The sequence below is a fragment of the Maylandia zebra genome, linkage group LG9 (assembly GCF_041146795.1).
Source record: "Maylandia zebra isolate NMK-2024a linkage group LG9, Mzebra_GT3a, whole genome shotgun sequence".
Classification (NCBI taxonomy): domain Eukaryota; kingdom Metazoa; phylum Chordata; class Actinopteri; order Cichliformes; family Cichlidae; genus Maylandia; species Maylandia zebra.
The window spans coordinates 29444473-29465528 of NC_135175.1; the positions used below are offsets into that span (position 1 = coordinate 29444473).

The 21056-nt window shown below is 42.6% G+C and overlaps 2 protein-coding genes across 2 annotated transcripts in view; both read right to left on the bottom strand.

Moving 5' to 3' along the window:
- Nucleotides 1-4124, bottom strand: part of LOC101477649 (cadherin-18) — a 192022-nt gene extending 187898 nt beyond the window's left edge. The window contains exon 1 of the mRNA XM_076888311.1: nt 4104-4124. The gene's annotated coding sequence lies outside the window, so the exon portion shown is untranslated. The remainder of the gene's footprint in view (nt 1-4103) is intronic.
- LOC143420332 (uncharacterized) overlaps nt 1-21056 on the bottom strand; it is a 466151-nt gene that overhangs the window by 382220 nt on the left and 62875 nt on the right. The window lies entirely within an intron of this gene.

Consider the following 21056-nt stretch of genomic DNA (forward strand, 5'->3'; position numbering starts at 1 on the left):
TACTCTCTGCACTACATTTTGTCTTCTCCCCTCCATTACTTTGAATATAAAAGTTTTTATGTGAAATACTGAAACGCTTCTTTTTAATTGGTAAAATGCAAATAAAGAGAACGTTCTTTTGTATCGTGCTCGCAGAGTGTGAAGTTCCCTCTCGTATTCACAACTTCCTCACTCTTAAAGCAAGACAGTGATCAATCATCCATTTGGCTTTAACACTAGGCTTCTTAAAGTACAGCCACTTGGAGATTCATTTTCTTGATGGTTCGGAGTGTTATTTTCTAAAAGAGGCAGATGTCAGCTAGGGGTTAGAATAAAGGTTTGAGTTTCTTCTGAATGCAGTTTGACATGTCAGTAGAAAGACATTTTGGCAGCTTTTCCATCTGAAGGAAATCTATCGCGCACAGACTGAAGACAGACAAAGAAGGCAGAGCTTTATGATTGTATAGAGAAGATAAACATCAGCGTTGCCTACACTGCTGACTAAATATAGCTATTGCATCACTGAAAGTTAATGTTTATTTTTAAGCAGCAAATATAAAAATATGTTGCAGCCTTAAAATTGGAAGGATCTTTCAACCCTGTATTTCAAGCTATTTGAGAAGTGTAAAATTCTTGTTCTCATTTAAAGTTTCATGTCGTTCATGTCAAGCAGAGTTCAGTCTGTGGCATGAAAGTAATTTAGCACTGGCACCATTATACTTATTGTATTCCAGTATCAGGTAGCAGCTGGGTAATTCCACCTATCTGCTGGAGGCATTTTTAATCAACAGCTATACGGAAAGTGCAACAATGGAATCCTGTTAGCTCTGAAACCCAGATGCAGACCATCCGTTGCTAATAGCCCTATTCAAACAAGAGGAGCATTATGTTCATTATTAATGAATTATGCCTCAGCTTCTATGTTTCATGATTTCATTCGCATAATGAAATTTCCTGAACCTCTGCTGGGCTGTACACAATCGTGCACAGTCACAATTTTATAATTGTTAATGTCTGATTAGGTAATGCAGCTCATGTTTTTTGACAATAAGACATATTTGTTCTATATATTGTATTAGTAATCCTCAAACAGTATCTATTTTACTGATCTGACATAAATTTAGTTCCCCCTTTGTTCGGTTGTATTGTATGGACTTCCTAAGACTGAGGCTATTTTGATAAATGTAAACACACAGTTTCATAACAGTGTCTGTGAATGTCTTTTGCGTTATATGTGGAAAATCTAAAGATGGCCACCAAAAGTTCAATAGTGCTCTGTTCACTAAGAGTAACTTTGGGTAAGTTGGTAGGAAGAATACATGAAATCAAGCATATGCTGACAGCTGAATAGATAGCCTGACCTGAAGAGCAGACCAGAGTCTGCGCATGCCTACAAATAAGAGGACAATTGATGCTTTATGAACTCTTCTTCTGAACAAAATGGATTGATCTTGAGCTGCCTAGAATGAGTCAGGGGAGCAAGTGATGCAGATATATGAAAAATATATAATAATAATAATAAAAGAACCCAGTACTGTAGCACAGATGTTACCATAGAAATCTAGCACGGTAAAAACAGAATTGCCCTTATGATGCTGAAACTCTGACTTTAGGTTCAACACACTTTGCCAAGTACGGCCCTCAGGAGTCCTGTCAGGAGCCAAGTTTTAAAAGGATACAGTTGACACAAGATGTCATTAATTAGAAAAATGTCAGCAGAACTTGTTCTAATGTTATCACACTACCAACGGGTGGGTTGCCTTTGTTTGTCTTGCTGTTGTTCCCCCCACCCCTATACAGTTTCATGAAAACTGCCTGATATCACGGCTGAACACGGTCACTGCGGAATTGCTGTAATCGAAAAAACAGGTTGATCGCAATCTCTTGTAGTCAATGCAATGACTTAGGGAGCGCCAGTGAACTCAAAATAGAACAATTTGGTAAACATACTGCTCTTTATCATACTGCACACCCAATATAGATTTAAATAAATCTTGGTTTCTAATATGTTCATGCCGCAGCTATTGCTCCATTGAAAACAATATGGTTGTTCTATTTCTGGAAAATTAAGATTAATCACGATGTATAATTGCATTCAGGACTCATTCAAAAACAAAAAACTAAACAAAACAAGAAAAAACGAACACTCCCGCAGGAATTTATATTGATATTCAAAATCTACAAGGTGCAACATTAGCTTTGACATCAGTGGCAGAAAGACTTAAAGGTGAACTCTTAGAAGTGCACAGCATGAACACCTCTTTAAAGACAGATTAGCAGGAGAGTTGTGACATCGCTAAAAATGTTGCTTGAGAGAAAAAACAACAACAAAATTTGCATTGGCTAAATCAATGTAAATACAGCCAATCTGATATAAAACTGATGATGCTCTGTTTTTGATTCTTTTAACTACTACAAAATTTTTACGATACCATTTTAAGACAAATATAACTGTTCACATAAACTGTTTACCATTTCATTTATACATTTACAAAATACTGGATTTTTTTTAAACCACAGTGCTGCTGGTGCCCCATTCAAATGAGAATCTTTAACAATGCTGTTAGCCAGAAGTGGAAAAACATGACCGCGTACGGCACACTAAGCCTTGACATGACAAATATCACAAAAAATAATAATAATAAAAAAATGAATCTGTTTGATGACATAAAACCAACACTAGAAAGAGTCCAAATCAATTACGGTGAACAAGCGGTGAAATCTGCTTTCTCACGGGTTGTTTTACTCAGTAAACATCACTGCTGAGTGTTGAGGGTGTTGTCTTACTCGATTGAAAAAAAATCTCAACAGTATCACACTCGGAGCCAGACTCTTTGAAATCCAGCTGTGTTGACAATCTTGCGTCAGACTTCAGCTTCAGTGCACCTCAATACTTTCTCATGTAGGAGCACATCAACAGCCAGCCTCACTGAGATGTTACACATTCTTTGTCTGTTCCCTTTTGCTCTTTCCAGCAGCTTGTCTTACACCGGCTGCATTATAAAACAGAGAGTCAACATGAAATCAACTTAAAGCTATGCCACAGAGTATCAAATCAATTCCCTTCCCTCGGGCTGGGGTTGCATATCAACCTCTCGCCACATTTTGCTGTGTGTGTGTGTGTGTGTGTGTGTGTGTGTGTGTGTGTGTGTGTGTGTGTGTGTGTGTGTGTGTGTGTGTGTGTATAATAGAGAAGAATGCACTAAAAAAATCTGTCATGCAGTACAACAGTTAACTTCATAAAAATCTTTGTTTTTCACCCCCACCCCCGCCCTACCACCCCCCATTCTGAAGGAAAACAACCAGCAAGAAGGACAATAAGTAACTGAGTGCCTTCAGCAGCATATTTCAACACATTTATACAAAAGCTCCATTTTAAAAGTTAGAAACTCTGATGCATTTTTCCACAGTTCCTGTGATCAACAGTTGGTATATGGCTACAATGTAGCTTGCCATCGCCAGTGTGTGAATGTGTGTGTGAATGGGTGAATGACTGAATGTAGTGTAAAGCGCTTTGGGGTCCTATGGACTAGAAAAGCGCTATACAAATGCAGGCCATATATGCCAAGTCCCACTGAAGCAGGATGTACCATAAAATACCGAGAAGTGGGTTTCAGCCAGCAAGTGTGCTTCTGTTTGGCAGAGCAACACAGTGCAGTTTCCTTTGAGCTCCACCAAGAGTTCACTAACTGAATTCACATGTCTCAATATCTCAATGTTTCTCTTTATGAGACACAGTGCGCCTGCAGACTGTGGGAACCATGATTGCGTTTGGTTGTCTGTGGTGGGGTTTGGGATTAGTAACTTGCAAGGGGACATTAAACTTTATTGTATGCCATCAAGTAATGCTCCAGAAATGTCTAATGTAGCCCCCACCCCCGATGTGTTAAAGACCATTACATAGTTAGCTTTTGGCTGGTTTACTAAGCTACCATAGCAACAGTGTCACCAAATCCTTCCTGAAGAAAAAAAGATCTAATTGCTACTAAATGTGAATTAAACAATAAATTGGGAAGCGACTCATCCACAAGACTTTGAAAGATGCATTCAGCCAGCATACATTTCATACACCACAAACTCTGAAGCTTATGAAGGCAATGCGCTTTGTTTTGCTCTCACCTTACCTGTGCAGCTTGAGTTCCAGATGGGCGGTTTACAGATGACTGATACTTCAGCTTGTGGATGGTGTACAGGAGGAAACACGTTTAGCAGCAGCAATAGCAGTCAGAGGAGAGGAAAGGAGAAGAAAAATAGGGGAGGAAGAGGAAGAAAGCGCAAATGCTGAATTATGGATGTGGAGGGGAGGTGGTGAGGAGGGGGGCGAGGGAGGGATTCCTCCGCCGCCCTTACTTCCCAGATCGCAAAGCGTGAATCATCTTCTGCATGGATCAAATGGCACAGTCCACTGAAGGGCTGGATCTGCGCAGTGAACAGAGCAGAGGGTATCTGCTGAGGCTGGAATGGGACGCAATGGGGGAGGCGGGGGAGGTGATGGTGGTGGTGATGTGTGCGTGTGTGTGTGTGTGTGTGTATAACAGGGGTGGGGGGTAGTTATGCTATATGAGAAACAGCCCAGCATAGGAGTGTTACATGTAGTATGGAGAACCATTCGTCAGCTCAAATATGCACCAGCTGTTAACTAGCTTCTCTCTCTTTCTTCCTCTCGCCTCACTTCACATTCAGAGTTCAGCTCGCCTCTGTTCACGCAGTTTATACTTCAGGTAATCAACCTGGGATTCTTTATGGCAACTGCCTTTCAAACAATATACGTTCTTTCTTAACCCAGACTTTCTAAATACCTTAGCTTGTTTCAACATAGTTCCAAACAACTTTCTTTAGCATCAGATTATATTCTACAAAAGGATGCGGTCCCTGAGCTTTTCCTCTTTGTTTTCTGGCTACACTATTTGCATCACACTGCAGTTTGTTCCTATTTATTTATTTATTTTGGCTATGAAAGGCGAAATTAAAAGAATATCTGGCTCCTGGGAAGCAATATATAAAGAAATGAGAGGTATAATTTAAGTCTGTTTTATCTTGCAGCAAATCTACCAGACAGCATCTCCTCAACCCATTTGAATTTAAGAAAGTAACCCTCAAGTCCCTCACAGACTTTCTGTAGACGCACAATGTTAGGTTTTGTATTGTTGATTGTCATTTATGCTTAGAAATATTTAATCATATATGCTTAGAGGTGTATAATCAATTGTGTAGTGATAGTCTGCAAACTTTGTGTGTATTAGAGAGCACTCTGGGAGCACGAGAGAGGTCGTACCTTGTCTTATTGTTTTATGGTAGGATTAACGTAGCTATGTTTGTTTTAGTCTAAGTGCCTTTTGTTTAGATGAACTGCAGGACTTCCTCACCGTGTTATCTAGGGTGAACCATTTAGGGTGAGGGGGAGGCTACCCTCTTCCTGACCAAGGATGTTAGTTTGTGTGCTTTTATGTTATATGACCCTTTGATCAGCAACACACACACACACACACACACACACACACGGTACTCTTTGTTTGTATGTGGACGTCATATGTTAATGAACCTATGCATATTCATGTAGCCTCAATAAAAGAACAGTGTTACGGGAGAACGAACGAGAGCAACTGGGGTCAAGCGAAGGAACGGCGTCTGTCCGGTTCTCTCCCGTGCACGAGAAACATGAAGAACTTTGCCTACTTCGTGTCTTGCTTGCGGTGTAATTATATTGTCTTCAATGTTCCAGCGAATAGGTTCAAGCTACAAACCTATCACACACTATAACATTTTAAGTGTATAAATTATATAATGATACATTACAGCCCTATGGTGATGTGTGTTCCCATGATCTATGAGTGGACAAACAGTAGAACATATACTGTTTTCCAGCAGTATCACGCGTAAATTCAAATGATATGGTTTCCTTATAAATCTAGAATGTTCGATTTGTTCAGGAAGAGCTAGTTCATTAAACATCTAGCACATATGAACAACATTAACATATTCATTTATATCTGTCTCTCTGGCCACACAGCAAGTTTTGTACCCACTAACTAATAAGTAAAAAGTCTGTCTGTACCACAGCTAAATGCTCCACTAAGTTGGTCAGCTAACTTTATTCATTTGAGCTTTTTGAACTGGAAAGTCTATCCCTCATTAAACAACTTCATTTTTGGCTGGGAATGCTGTTAATGAGAATGGTGGAAAGCCCAATGAAGCAGTGTGTTGTACACTCTAAAACGAAAAGCACTGAGCCAAAGTATGTTTAAAATAAAATATATATTTTTTTAAAGAACTGTCAGCTGATAATTCTCTGTGGGTGCACCATTATGAGCCTTAAGGTGCTTTCAAATAACACACACTTCACTGAAACTATGGAGGGCAAAAAGTGGAGTAAAAACTTGATACTCTTTCTGAATGAATTATACAACAAAGTACATCCGAGTTTGTATTGAGAGTGCATCAAGAAAACCCTTTCTTGGAAACAGGTTTCCATCTAAGTAGTGGTGTGTGTTTTAACAGTTGAATGGCGTGTAGTACACAGCTTGGAATATGTGTTCCCCCGGTAGCTTTATAGATCTATTAAGGCTTTTGGAGTAATGAGGAAAAGAGGTTTAGAAAACAGACTGAAATTTGCTGGTTGTTTTGAAAATTCTTTCTATTTTGGGGATCCTCTGCTTTCTTGACTAGTGAGCTGAACCAAGCAGCAAGCCCATTTTCCCTTTCATATTACAAAAAATAAAACCCTCAAAAAACACTAAGTACTGCAACTTAAATTGGCTGGATGAAATTTCTTCTACTGCTCATCTTTTTAAACAATGCGAAGAGGATTCTAGCTGCACCACTTTCTCCTGTGATATGTGTTCTCAGCCAGTGAGAAAAAACATTCAGTTGCTCCAAACACTAAGTGAATTTCCATTAAAAGCTCCTTAAACGTCACCTCCTTCAAAGTAGATCCACAGTCTTGAAAACTGTAAGCTGAGTCTCACTGAAAAACTTCTGTTTGAGCTATATTTCACCTTGTTTAGCAGCATCTACTTATACTTCATCAACCTCAGACTTTATGAAAATAAACCAGAGGTAATAATGCATCTCCGCTATACTGCGAGACAAAAGGCAGGGGTCTGCAACTCGAAGCCTCTCTCGTCTACCATTTGAGAGTTAGTTACATCTCATTACATTATCTTACAGCTTTACTGCTTCCATTCTGCACAGTGTGAAAGCTATCATTTACAGTAGAATATAATAAACTGGTTCAAGTGATCATTTCCTGCATTGATTGAATGCTCCGGCAAACTCAGCCCTGTGTTATAGCAGTGCATTTTGAGGCTCTCTGTCTTCCATCCCAGTGCAATATTCAGCTCTGAGAGCATAATATTTTATGGGTGATGGACAAGTGATCACTAGAAAGTGCAGTTCAAGGACACTGCAGCACTGAGCAAGGGTGAGAAAGACTGAAACATTTTGATCTAGCTGCCACTTGAATTCCGTTTGTCTGCTTCTGCATTACAAATGAATATACTTTGGTGTATATCATCCATAATACTGAAATCTCAGATTTAAAAATCTTAAACTTGATTTTAAGGTATTGGGTTTTTATTTTCTTTTTGCTGACTTTTCATACTTAACTGTCGGCCTGTCAAAAAGCTGGCCAGAGGCTTTGTGGAGCAGGCTTTTAGACATAAAAGCCTACTCCAAAAGCTCACAGGGCCACTGAGGACCAAGCTGAGCTGCGTTCTCCATCTCAACCACTGCATGCACAGCCTCAAATGCATGTTGTTCAACCTGCTCCAGTGCAGAGAGCAGAAATACACCGTGGAGGTGAGCCAAGAATACCTGACTTCAGGGAAGGTGAGGATCCTGAAAGTTTCTTTGTACGATTTGAACGCATAGCTAAAATGTGGGGATGGCCACAAGTTGAATGGGCAGCTAGAGTGGTCAAATGTTGAAAAAGTTTATTGATGATACTGGCAAAGATTGGGATAAATGGTTGCCTTTTCTGTTGTTTGCATACAGAGAAGTACCACAGGCTTCAACTGGTTTCTCTCCTTTTGAGCTGCTCTATGGAAGGCAAGTTAGAGGCCCCCTGGACATGCTGAAGGTGAACTGGGTGGCTGGAGTGGCACCGGGGTCTACTGAAGTGGCTTTCGACGATAAACATCGTTTCCTACATATTGCAGATGAGATACAAACTGGAAACATACAGAAAAAAGGTTAGAGACCATATGCAGAAAGCACAGCAAAAGCAAAAGGTATGGTATGACAAGCATGCCTGTGAGAGAGAACTAAAGACTGGTCAAAAAGTTTTAGTACTTTTGCCTACTGGACCAAGTAAGTTGCTGGCTAAGTGGCAAGGACCTTATACTGTGGCCAGAAAAACTGGCCCAGTGACATATGAGGTCATCTGTCCAGACAAACACAAATCGAAGCAGCTGCTACATGTAAACTTGTTAAAAGAGTATCATGACAGAAATGCCCCAGAACCAGGTGTGAAGCAAATCCTGATGGTACAAGATGTTCAGCCTGAAGACAGTTGCGTTTTGGAGGTTGGAGAAGCTGAGATGAGTCCATTCAGAGACATGCCCAAATCTGAAGACCCTCCTGAACATCTGACTGAAGATCAGTGGCATCAGTTGAATGAGGTGAGGCAATCTTTTCCATCTTTGTCCTCAGACACACCGGGGGCGAACAGATGTCATAACACACAACATCATCTTGAAAGACACAAAACCTGTTCATCTTACAGGATACCAGAATGGATGGTGGGACCGTTGAGGAAGGAGGTTCAGATGATGCTGGAACTGGGAGTGATTGAGCCATCAAGGAGTGAGTGGTCAAACCCCATTGTACTTGTTCCAAAGAAAGACTCACCTCAACTACGATTTTGTTCAGACATGAGAAAGCTAAATAGTATTTCCTGTTTTGGTTCTTATCCAATGCCACGCATTGATGAGCTACTGGAACATTTAGGAAAGGCTAGATACATTACAAACTTAGATTTGTGTAAGGTTTACTGGCAAGTGCCTTTAGAGCCATCCTGTAAAAAATACACAGCCTTCCAAATTCCAGGAATGGGCTTATTTCAGTACACTGTGTTGCCCTTTGGTCTTCATGGGGCACCTGCAACTTTTCAAATGTTGATGGACATTATCTTTAATGGTTGTTCCAAGTTTGCAGCTGCCTACCTGGATGATGTGGTGATTTACAGTGAGTCTTGGGAGGAACACCTGCAGTATCTAAAGGTTGTGATGGCAAAGATCCAGAAGGCTGGTTTGACTGTGAGCAAGTGTGCCTGGGCACAAGAAGAAGTGAAGTATCTAGGATACATTGTTGGCCATGGGCTACTGGAACAAGAAGGCATCGGTGGGCAAGGGACGAAAACAGGGCGTTGTTGGAATGCTACTACGCAAGTAACCCCGGCGGAAGGGGCTACATGAATAGGATGAGGGACCTATGGATTCTTCGATACCCAACATCCACAATGACGGCGAAACAACTAGTAGCTCAGTGTTCCAACATTCGAAAGAAGGGACTGCTCTCACAGCTAGAGATTGACGAGGTACAACACAAATGCTACGGCAAGGACGAGTCAGGACGCCAGGTCAGGGGGGAGATATCATCACCCCCACCCGAGATTGGGTACATAGCCCCAAGTGCGATAGGAGAAGGATCGTTGAGTGCGAGAGGAACTGACCTGAAAAATAGGATCATGGCCAAGCTTGAAACCTGGATCCCCCGTAGCCGGTTACCAAGATTACGTGAAGTACCCTCAGAAGGTCTGCTAGATGATGTTAATGCAGCACTACGGGCAATACCTACAACCACGATTACCGACACTAACAAGCTGATCTACAATACGGCAGCAGTGATCAGTGAGATGCTTGGCTACAAGTTGAACAGCGACAAGGGGCAGTACCCTCCATGGAGAAGGAGGCTAGAGGGCAAGATCAAAGTAGCACGGAGGGAGGTTAGCCAACTAACGGAGTTGCAGAAAGGTGCGACAAATAAGGTGCCTAAGAAATACAGCAAGCTGTCCATACCTGAGGCCTTGGAAACTGCCAAGCAAAGACTTGGCCAGCCGCTTGAGGAGGTACACCAGAGAGATAGAAGGCAGGAGAATAAACCAGCTGTTCTCCACAGAACCAGCAAAGGTGTACTCTCAGTGGCAAGGGAACAATAAGAGAACAGCACCACCAAGGCTGGAGACAGAGCAATACTGGAAGAGCATATGGGAGAAGGATGCAACCCATAACGGCAATGCTCAGTGGCTAGAGGATCTGAGGGCAGACCACAGCGACCTCCCTGAACAGGGTCCAGTAACCATCACAGTGGCAGATATCCAAGAAAGGGTCTCCAGTATGAAGAGGTGGACAGCACCAGGGCCCGACATGGTTCACGCCTACTGGCTGAAGAAGCTGACTGCACTCCACGAGCGTCTGGCAGCACAAATGAACCAGCTGCTAGTTAACGAGAGACACCCGGAATGGCTAACTGAAGGCCGGACGGTCCTGATCCCCAAGGACCCCAAGAAGGGACCGGTCCCCTCCAACTACCGACCAATAACCTGCCTCAGTACTACATGGAAGCTCCTGTCAGGCATCATATCGGCTAAGATGAACAGGCACATGGGTCAATACATGAGCGGGACACAGAAAGGAATTGGCAAGAATACCAGAGGCGCAAAACACCAGCTACTGGTAGACAGAACAATCAGCCGAGACTGCAAGACCAGACTGACCAACCTGTGCACTGCCTGGATTGATTACAAGAAGGCCTATGTCTCAATGCCCCACAGCTGGATACTGGAATGCCTAGAATTGTACAAGATCAATGGGACCCTAAGAGCCTTCATCGGGAACTCAATGGGGATGTGGCGTACAACACTAGAGGCCAACTCCAAGCCCATAGCACAAGTCACCATCAAGTGCGGGATCTACCAAGGAGATGCTCTGTCCCCACTGCTGTTCTGCATAGGCCTGAACCCCCTCAGTGAGATCATTAACAAGACTGGCTACGGATACCGACTACGGCCACCTCCTGTACATGGATGACATCAAGCTGTATGCCAAGAGTGAACGAGACATCGATTCACTGATCCACACTACCAGGCTATACAGCAATGACATTGGAATGTCGTTCGGACTGGAGAAGTGTAGTCGGATGGTAACAAAGAGAGGGAAGGTAGTCAGAACTGAGGGGATTGAACTACCAGAAGGCAACATTGCAGACATAGAGGACAGTTACAAGTACTTGGGGATCCCGCAGGCGAATGGGAACCATGAAGAGGCCGCTAGAAAAGCTGCAACCACCAAGTACCTGCAGAGGGTCAGGCAAGTCCTGAGGAGTCAGCTGAATGGTAAGAACAAGATCCGGGCCATCAACACATACGCCCTGCCCGTGATCAGGTACCCTGCTGGGGTAATAGGCTGGCCAAAGGAGGAGATAGAAGCCACTGACATAAAGACAAGAAAGCTCCTTACCATGCATGGAGGGTTTCACCCCAAGTCCAGCACCCTGCGGACGGTTTATCCTTCAGGATAAACCGCCCACATGGGCGTGCTGGGTGTTTTTATAAAAAACACCCAGCACGCCCCTGCGGACGGTTTATCCTTCAAGCTCGGGTCCTCTACCAGAGACCTGGGAGCTTGAGGGTCCTGCGCAGTATCTTAACTGTTCCCAGGACCGCGCTCTTCTGGACAGAGATCTCCGATGTTATTCCCGGGATCTGCTGGAGCCACTCGCCTAGCTTGGGAGTCACCGCACCTAGTGCTCCGATTACCACGGGGACCACCGTTACCTTCACCCTCCACATCCTCTTGAGCTCTTCTCTGAGCCCTTGGTATTTCTCCAGCTTCTCGTGTTCCTTCTTCCTGATATTGCTGTCATCCGGAACCGCTACATCGATCACTACGGCCGTGTTCTCATGTTTGTCTACCACCACTTTGTCCGGTTGGTTAGCCACCACCATTTTGTCCGTCTGTATCTGGAAGTCCCACAGGATCTTAGCTCGATCATTCTCCACCAGCCTTGGGGGCATCTCCCATTTTGACCTCGGGACTTCCAGGTTATACTCGGCACAGATGTTCCTGTATACTATGCCGGCCACTTGGTTATGGCGTTCCATGTATGCCTTGCCTGCTAGCATCTTGCACCCTGCTGTTATGTGCTGGATTGTCTCTGGGGCATCTTTACACAGCCTGCACCTGGGGTCTTGCCTGGTGTGATAGACCCCAGCCTCTATGGATCTTGTGCTCAGAGCTTGTTCTTGTGCTGCCATGATTAGTGCCTCTGTGCTGTCTTTCAGTCCAGCTTTGTCCAGCCACTGGTAGGATTTCTGGATATCAGCCACCTCCTCTATCTGCCGGTGGTACATACCGTGCAGGGGCCTGTCCTTCCATGATGGTTCCTCGTCTCCCTCCTCTTTCTTGGGTTTCTGCTGCCTGAGGTATTCACTGAGCACTCGGTCAGTTGGGGCCATCTTCCCAATGTATTCTTGGATGTTCGTTGTCTCATCCTGGACTGTGGTGCTGACACTCACCAGTCCCCGGCCCCCTTCCTTCCGCTTAGCGTACAGCCTCAGGGTGCTGGACTTGGGGTGAAACCCTCCATGCATGGTAGGAGATCTATCTATCTCTATATCGATATCTATATATCTATATATCTCTATATCTCTATATCTCTATATATCTCTATATCTCTATATCGATAGATAGATAGATAGATAGATAGATAGATAGATATATAGATAGATATATAGATAGATATATATCTAGAGATAGATAGATATCTCTATACACTGAACAAAAATATAAACGCAACACTTTTGTTTTTGCTCCCATTCCCCATGGGATGGACGTAGAGACCTAAAATTCATTCCAGATACACAATATAACCATCCCTCCCAAACAGTGGTCACAAATCAGTCCAAATGTGTGGTAGTGGGCACATCTGCCATATTGAGATAATCCATCCCACCTCACAGGTGTGCCACATCAGGATGCTGATCTGACATCATGAGTAGTGCACAGGTGTACCTCAGACTGCCCACAACAAAAGGCCACCCTGGAATGTGCAGTTTTGTCTCACAGCAAAATGCCACAGATGCCACAAGCAATGAGGGAGTGTGCAATTGGCATGCTGACAGCAGGAATGTCAACCAGATCTGTCGCCCGTGCATTGAATGTTCATTTCTCAACCATAAGCCGTCTCCACAGGCGTTTCAGAGAATATGGCAGCACATCCAACCGGCCTCACAACCGCAGACCTCGTGTAACCACACCAGCCCAGGACCTCCACATCCAGCAGGTTCACCTCCAAGATCGTCTGAGACCAGCCACCCAGACAGCTGCTGGAACAATTGGTTTGCACAACCAAACAATTTCTGCACAAACTGTCAGAAACCGTCTCAGGGACGCTCAACTGCATGCCCGTCGTCCTCATCGGGGTCTTGACCTGACTCCAGCTCGTCGCTGTAACAGACTTGTGTGGGCAAATGCTCACATTCGATGGCGTCTGGCACGTTGGAGAGGTGTGCGCTTCACGGATGAATCATGGTTCACATTGTTCAGGGCAGATGGCAGCTGAGAATGTCCCAGTTCTTGCATGGCTAGCATACTCACCGGACATGTCACCCATTGAGCATGTTCGGGATGTGCTTGACCGGCGTATACGACAGCGTGTACCAGTTCCCACGAATATCCAACAACCTCGCACAGCCATTGAAGTGGAGTGGACCAACATTCCACAGGCCACAATTGACAATCTGATAGACTCCATGCGACGATGTGTTGCACTGCATGAGGCAAATGGTGGTCACACCAGATACTGACCGGTTCTGGGTCCCCAGACCCCCAATAGCGCAAAAAACTGCACATTCCAGCGTGGCCTTTTGTTGTGGGCAGTCTGAGGTACACCTGTGCACTACTCATGATGTCAGATCAGCATCCTGATGTGGCACACCTGTGAGGTGGGATGGATTATCTCAATATGGCAGATGTGCCCACTACCACACATTTGGACTGATTTGTGACCACTGTTTGGGAGGGATGGTTATATTGTGTATCTGGAATGAATTTTAGGTCTCTACGTCCATCCCATGGGGAATGGGAGCAGTAACAAAGGTGTTGCGTTTATATTTTTGTTGAGTATAGATAGATAGATAGATAGATATGTAGAGAGAGAGAGAGATTTATTTATATAGATAGATATATTGAAGTAGAGAGTCTACAACCAAGTTAACGCTGAAAGTGCAAACATCACTAATGTCACATAACTTTGCCGACATTTGGCCAACAGTAATGTAATTCATCATTGAACAGTCGCACATATATAAGTGACATCATATTCACTACTTACTTTTGACAGTTCACTCTTCGGCCGCTCCCTTCTGCCGTATTTTGCAGCAAAATTATCCACACCCACCGCCGCGCTATGAATTGTGGGATATATGGGACCATGAAGCGTGCACCGGACCACGCTTGATATTTCGGGAAATCGACGGCGCATTTGGAGTACACATAATCGCACTCAAAATGCGTACTTCAAGCGTGCGGTCTCTTAGGACACAGCCAAAGTGTTCTGCAGGTTACCTCTGTGGCAGCCATATTGTTTTCCCAGTAAAGAGGAGGCCTGCCTCAATTGCAGCTCTTTTATAGGCCAGTTGAATTGAGAAGGTGTGGTCTTTAGAGTATTTAAAGTGGGCAGGAATTGGATTGGGGGCCATTTTGAGAAGTTGCTGTCTGTATGTGCATGATATTGGCAAGAGACAATAAAGCAATTACTTCAGTTAAGACAGAGTGAAGTCTGATGTTTCCCTCACCACACCTCTCTGTGTAACAGTCATATAAGAAAGAAACATTACATTTACAAACAGTTACATTTGCTAAGCTGTAAATCTGTTTTCTGTTATTCCCAGGGAGAGGCAGGTCATTAAGCTGATTACAGTTTGTAGTTTAAGAGAGCTGGACGTGTGCCAATTAAATACCAATTAGTGGAAACAGTCATTCTCCATTTCAGCAGAAGCCACTGATACAATCCTTTTATCTGTAACTCTATCTATACAATCAGCTGAAATGTCTTTGTAGGTGTATGTCATTACATTGACGCCACTGAGAAGCATTTATCTCCCTTGGAGCATGCCCTCGGCTCTGTGATTGAGCTTTACAACTGGGTTTTCATCCCTGTTAGGTTTCTGCCTTGTTGAACCTATCCCCAGCTTCTGCTGGATTTCCAACTGCAGCGCCTTCCCCTATCAGTGTCAGGCTGTCAGAGTAGAAGGGAGTCGGTGATGGCTCCTCTGCTACTCGGCCCAGCCATGCGTCTGTAATCAGTCTGGCTGTTGCAGCGCTGCCCTGCTGTAGGTGAGTGATCAGCTGTTCTGCACAAGTCTGCTGTTGATCAATTGCCCCATTAATCCGGCAGCAGAATGGATAATATGCAGCTAGCGGGGATACACACATCACAGACACAGGCACGTGTTCTCTCTTTGCACCCCTTGTAAAACAACCCCTTAGGTTATTTGAGCAAAAGAGACTTACATGGATGACATTCTCTCTACCTGTTTGCATAATGTGGGCACCTATTTTAGCGCTGCATATTACCTCGCTGGGAAAAAAAAAAGAGCAAAGGTCTTACTCAAATGATACGCTGACTTATAATGCAGTAGTCAGGTTGATGAAACAATCATTCAGTCCATCTGGGAAATGATCACCTTGGAACCAAATTAATTTCCACAGGGGGTTTTGGAAAGGTGGTCAAAACATAGCCTGCAATTACCAACCGCCAATTCAGTTGTTGTGTTTGTGTAAACAACAGAGACATAAGAGATGAATATGATAGTACTTCAGGCTGCAAATAATTTTTTTCTCCCCATTCTTCTACTTTGAGCAGGTAGGTTGCCTGACTGGACTACAGCTCTAACACTGCACTTACACGTGGATTTAAAAGTGGCACGTTGAAGGAAACTGTTTCCAGGGCCTACTCCGTGGATCGGCTTCCTCCGAGGCGTGGACGTCTATCAGCAGAGAATGTACCTTCACCTATCAGCAGAGAATGTCCCTTAGTCTGTAACACAGTCAAATATATTCTCAAGTAATATTCAAGCATGCCATTCAGCGTGTTAGTACGAGCAGCTCGGGAGCAGCTTGGGAGAACAAGAAAACAGAGACTGCTTTAGATTGTCTTCCCAAAGTGACTCAACTTTATTCACAAGTACAACAGTTTATATAGAGGGTAAAATTCATGAGACAGCAGATTTATCAGTTTAAACCAGTACAGACCAAGATAAGGCAGCGTCTTCCTGCCCTTGGGTGAAGAAGCATCCTTTGTGTAGTTTATTAGTTCAGCTACAATTGTGATTATCTCAGCGACATATTTTCAAGGCACAAAACGAAGAGTTCTTACATTAGTGAAATCTGAAACAAACCATTTGGCCTTCAACAGGCGTCTAAAAGATTAAGAAACTAATGTAGCTGAGGGAGTGATCTCTGTGGTATTTCAACCTTGTACCAGCCTGTGATTCTCACACATCAATTCTTGGGTCAAAGAGAAAAACACTGAAACAAAGGGGCCTTATTGAATGACAGAGTTTTCCTGCATAATGTCACTATAAAACAATATCCAGTAAATGCTACCATGGTACTAAAATACCTAACACACGTATTTCTTACTTCCTAAGTCTTTCATGAATGGCTGTTTACGTCCTTTACTGTCATGGTCCTGGGTCGGTGACCCAGTGTTTTTGGTTATGTACTTTTGATAGTTTTGTATTTTCTAGGGCTTAGTGGTGTTCCCTCTGGTTGGTGTCTTCCCTGCTTGTGCATTCCCTTAGTGTAGTAGGTCTCTGTGTTTAGTCCACGTCTCTGAGTCTGTGTCATTACGTGTATGTGTTTCCTGTTTTACTTTGAAGGGCTCTGTCTTATGTCAGTGTGTTCTATTTACGTTTCCCCTGCCTCGTCAGTTCTCATGTATTCCAGGTGTGTTCTCCTCCTGTTTCACATCCCCTGATTCCTGGCATGTGTATTTATAGTGTGGGTTACCTTGTCCTCGTTCCTAGTTCGTCTGTGTTGTTTCCCCTCGGTCTCCCAGTGTCTCTCCGTATGTATTTCCCCGGCCCTCCCTGCATCTTCGTTTCTGGTTTGTTTTGTTAGTTTTACCCAGTTTAGGTTCTAGTTTTATGTTCCCAGTGCCATTGTTGTTTGCATTTCCTTTTGTTTAATAAATACTCACCTGCACCTGAGCTGCTGCATTTTGGGTCCTAATATATTCCACACGTCTGTCACACTGGACGTGACATTTACTGTAATTTGATATAACGAGTGCAGTGCTAACAATACTCTATTTAAGTTGCTCATTTACCTATAAATATAGCTACACTCAGTGTCCACTTATTTCTTTTAGTACAACTTTGCTGCTGCTTGCCAACACAAATATCTAATTAGCCTTTTGGCAGCAATTCAATGCATTTATGAATGTAGACATGGTGGAGATGACCCAAATATAGCATCAGAATGGGGATGAAGGGTGACTTAATTGACTTTGAACTTGACATTGTTGTTGGTGCCAGACTGGATGATCTATTTTAGCAGCTGCTGATCTATTGAAACATCACTTCACAACCACGTCTGGGATTTACAGAAAATGGTCCGAAAGTGAGAAAATACCACCTAAAATGGACAATAGAAAATTGGACGATAGCTTCTTGATCTAATAAGTCCACTAATTCCCACTAATCATTCAATGGTATGGTCAAAATTCGGCATTAACAAAATAAAAGCATTTATCCATCCTGCCTTGTGTGGTAGTAAGGATAATGAAGTGTGCCAAGAAAATGTCTCCCACACCATTACACCACCACCAACCTCAACCCATTAACCATGTTAATCCCTTCATGACCACAGCACCTTGTTGAATGTACACCACAAAGAATTAGAGTGGTTGCAAAAGTAGGTCCAACACCTGATAAAGGTATAAAGTGGCCAGCGTTTATAGTTTAAACATTTAGAAGTAGGTCAGACTGAAATACATTATTTTGCAATGTTGGGCAACAGCGGATTATTATTATGTCTGGCTGATGGCAGTATGAAAAGTTCACAAAACCAGTCATCCTGTGTCTTTTCTTTTGTCTCTTTTTAAGTCTGGCGAGAAAAACATAATCAAGAATGCAGGATAGTTGTGTGAGAAACGTAATTCATAAGGGGACAGGGCCTCTTAAATTAGACAAATAAAGAAAGAATCATAAATTGGCATCTATAGCTACAGCATTTATCTGATAAATTAATTCTCTCCAGCACCTTTCAACATCGATCCAAAACAATATAATTATGTAATATTAGTTTATCCTCATGACTCGTTTTAAAAAGATTTTTCCTTTGTGCAGACTTGTCTCTTCAAAACAAAATAAAGAAATCCTGCCTGACAGTAAAAGCTGCTCCATCAATACAAGTTATAAACTGGCTCACATTTGCTTTTAGAAAGGCTGCTCAACTTTAGGAAGTGATAATGGCAACATGAATGTACTGCAGTTGGGTGAAGTGAGCTATAGATGGTGGGCAGGGGATATTTATTCAATTTGATTCAATTCTGTTGACATGCGACTAATGTGCAATATTTCTATTTTATTTTATGACATCGTCTCAATATGACAGCTGATAGCCATCAAACCACAATTTATACCGCCCTCCTCTGTTAGTCAAATATAAATTCTCAGATTATACATTTTTAGTTCCAGATTTTAATCTGTACCCATCCCAATAAATATGCAGGGCTCATAATGATATATTTAAATTCACTGTTGGGAAGAGAAAAGTTCTAAAAGAAATTTTCAGCACAGCAGCAACGTAAAGATGAAAGACGATACTTGAGTCAAGAGTCAAGTGGCTGTGCCGACTCTTTGCCTTAATCACAGTACTCACTGGGTTTCCCAGGGTTTTGGTGCCTCAGTGCTCTAAAATTAAGGACTGTAACTCAACACTTACTTTCCCCGCAATGCAACTGTTTATACAGCAATCTGCTTTTATTTGATTTCTGCTAATCATCCACTGTCTTGTTCAGGACAACAAATATCATATAGTACAAGCTACATAGTAAATAGGTATATCTACCATTTTGAAATTAATGTGCATTCATATTTTTTGCTAACAGAAATTGAATTTAAAAGTTTTCCTGGCTGTATTTTGATGAGAAGCGAACAGGGGGTCTTACAGAGTAATCAAATAGGTTTATCTGACTGTCTGAACAATAGGGTAAGCCAAAGAAATATATGAGGAGTCTTTGATTATTAGAACCCATTATGAAGTCATTTTAAAGGGATGAGGTGTACAGGGATATTCAACGCCTTGGGGGTGGAGAAGGAATAAAGAGCAGCCCCTGATGGATGTGATGTAGAGCAACACAACTGATGAGATCAGTGAGAGCAGAGTTTTTGATGAAAACTGGAGTTGAACAGGGTGGCAGTCTGGCATCAATCTGAAACTGAAATGGCAGCTGACAACAGCAGAGAAAGGAACAGTTTTAAAATCTGACAGCAGCAAAATCATAGGCTCGCACTGTGGCTCCAAAGCACTCTTGTCAAATGACCTTTTTTTGTAAGCTTTATGTAGGTGATACATATGAGTGTGCATTACTATAAACTCACACTCAAAAACCATGCAAATTTACTCAGCTTTGTGATATGTGTTAGGGATTAATTTTGGAATGGTTTAGCGTGAAATGCTGAAAATCCCCCCAGAGCTAATTTGTACCACTGAACAGGAAAAAGTAAGAGTTTCTTTACAAATTGAACAGTCAGACCTGCTGACATTGAACTCGCTGTTGCCTCCTTTGAATTAAGGAAATGCTGAAACAGAAGCGCGGTTCGAATATGTGGCAAAGTCAGTTTTGCCTGCGTCTGCACAGCTTTTTATGCATTACTTGTAAAGCAACAGGTCATAAGACAGTGTAGAATGTGATGTTCTTGAGAGCATAACAATGAGTCCTTACCAGTGTGCACCTGACATCAAATACAGTTCCTAAGCATCATGATTCTCTATTTGATATATATTTTAATATATAACTACATACACTGGTCAGTCATTACGAACACATTTCTACTGATACTTTCAGAACTGCATTGATTTTTTTTGTGCCATAAATTCAAAAAGGTGCTCAGAGATTTTACTCCATGTTGACATGAAGCAGCACACAGTTCCTGTAGATTTATCAGTTGCACATCTACAATGAGAGTGACCTGTTAAACCACATCCCAAAGGTGCTCTATTAAATTGAGATATGGTGACTGTGGAGGCCATTTGAGTAAAAAAAATAAAGTAAGTAAAAAAATCCATTTGAGATGTTTTAAGCTTTGTGACATGGTACCAGAAGATGGGTATGCTGTGGTCATAAAGAGATAGACGTGGTCAGCAGAAATATTCAGGTAGGCTGAGGTGTTTTAATAACGCTCTGTTAGTATTAGGGGGCCCAAAGTGTGCCAAGAAAATTTTCCCTACATCACTACACTATGACCACCAAGCCGGATTATTGATACATTGCAGGTCGGACCTATGCTATTATGTTGTTGATGCCAAATTCTGACCCTATCATTCGAATTTCACCATTTTACAGACATCATGCAAATTCTAGCCTTAGTTCAAGTTCAAGTTCAAGTTCAACTTTATTGTCACTTCAACCATATACAGTTTAAAAATACACAGTGAGGCGAAACAACGTTCCTCCAGGAACCAAGGTGCTACAAGACAAGTTAGTGCAAAAAAAATAATAATATATAATATATCTAGTAATAATATTGTGCAAAAGAGCATTTACAGGTTGGTGTGTGCGATGGTTTGGTGGTGTAGGTCAGTGTGTTTGCGCTTGTGTTGGTTAGTCAGTCCAGTCTCAATGTTTTGAGGTATTTGAGTTAAGCTGAGTGATAATGTTAGTGTATGTGTGTGTGTGCGTGTTTATCAGTCAGTCCCTTTTTGCTGAGGAGACGGATGGCTTGTGGAAAAAAGCTGTTGCACAGTCTGGATGTGCGTGCCCGAATGCTTCGGTACCTTTTTCCAGATGGCAGGAGTGTAAAGAGTGTGTGAGAGGGGTGTGTCCGATCAGCCACAATGCTGGTGGCT